The sequence below is a fragment of the Dasypus novemcinctus genome, chromosome 26 (genome assembly GCF_030445035.2).
Source record: "Dasypus novemcinctus isolate mDasNov1 chromosome 26, mDasNov1.1.hap2, whole genome shotgun sequence".
Lineage (NCBI taxonomy): Eukaryota > Metazoa > Chordata > Mammalia > Cingulata > Dasypodidae > Dasypus > Dasypus novemcinctus.
The window spans coordinates 48,876,542-48,878,156 of NC_080698.1; the positions used below are offsets into that span (position 1 = coordinate 48,876,542).

At 48.7% G+C, this 1,615-nt stretch overlaps 1 non-coding gene across 1 annotated transcript; it reads right to left on the bottom strand.

The window, feature by feature from the left end:
• Positions 1-239: 239 nt before the first annotated feature.
• Positions 240-371, bottom strand: LOC111766826 (small nucleolar RNA SNORA31). Its single transcript, XR_002798782.1, has one exon. It is a non-coding gene; the product is annotated as a small nucleolar RNA SNORA31 (small nucleolar RNA).
• Positions 372-1,615: the final 1,244 nt, after the last annotated feature.

Here is a 1,615-nt window from a genome sequence, read left to right on the forward strand (position 1 = left end):
AAACAAAATGACACATCACATACAAAAAATCCCTTCCGAATATCAACTCCTTCTGGACTCATTCTGAACCTCCAAGGAATCTTTATTCTATAAATTGGTTTACAGCCATTCAAATTTAATTTAAATCTGTTTTCCCCAAAGAACTGTTCAAAAATGTCTTATTCTTTCATCCATTCTCCATTTCAAAGGAACTTTGAACTATAACCCATGAGTTCTGATTTCTCTTTCTTTTATTTTTTCCTTGTACTCCCCCATTCAATCTTGGCTGCCACAACCAGACAGACAGAAAGCATGAGGACTTCTTTTTCTTGCATCTATAGTGGAAACCTTAGCAGCAGACATGAACTGCTCCAGGGCTGTCAGAGACGCACATGATTTCTATTTTAACATTGTTCCATTCACACTTCCATCCCTCGTTCCACCATCAACCACCCCATCCACCCATCCACCCATCCTTCCTTCCATCCTTCCATCTACCCACTATCCTTCCATTCATTCTTCCATTTTCCATCCACCCATCCATCCATCCACCTTTCCAACTATCTGTCCATCTAGTCATCCTTCCATACACCCAGCCATCCATTCTTCCTTCCATTTATCCTTTCATTTTATTCATTCATTCACCCATTTACTCAAAAATTGAGTGTCCACCGCAAACCCGACCCTAAACTAGGGTTTGAGTCGATGGTAGTGACTCTAACAGATGAAACTTTTTCCTCATGGAATTCACAATTTAGTAGGGAAAAAAGACAGTGAAGAAGTAACAAAAAAAAAAAAAAAAGAAGTAACAGTGCGTCTTCCATCCGCGGGTCTCCTCTCCCCCACCGTCGTTTACGGGAAAGCTCGCGTCCTGTCCTGAGGTTCCCACGTCCCGCACCGACCTTCCCCACTTGCCCTCCTCCTCTGTGGATCTGCTCCTCGGTGATCTGCATTTCCTTCCTCCCCAGGGGATGGACTAGTCTACTTCCCTTCGCAGGCTACTTCCTCGCTTCCTCCATCTCCTCCTGCTCTCATTTCCTGCTGCCCCCTGCAGCCCTTCCCCCATCCACTTCTCGTTTGTTTGATGTTTATGTGTGACAACTGCCACCGTGATCCGGGCCGCGGGCAGCTGTCACCTGGACCACTGCAGTACCCTCCCACTAGGCTCCCTACAACACGACACGCCAGGCTTATCCACCGAAACACCAGTCAGCCCTTGACAATGCCCCAAGCCCTCTAGGGAAATCTCATTTCACTCCGCGTCACAGTCAAAGTCCTCACCCCGTCCTACGAGGCCGCACGTGAGTCTGACCCGTTGCCTCTCTGATTTTTCTCCCGCTGCTCTCCCCGTCACCCACTTACTCCAGCTACACTTGCTTTTTTTTTTTAAAGATTTATTTATTTATTTAATTTCCCCCCCTCCCCTGGTTGTCTGTTCTCTGTGTCTATTTGCTGCGTCTTGTTTCTTTGTCCGCTTCCGTTGTCGTCAGCGGCACGGGAAGTGTGGGCGGCGCCATTCCTGGGCAGGCTGCTCTTTCTTTTCACGCTGGGCGGCTTTCCTTACGGGGTGCACTCCTTGCGCGTGGGGCTCCCGCACGCGGGGGACAGGGTGTCCCGGCACTCCTTGCGCGCATCA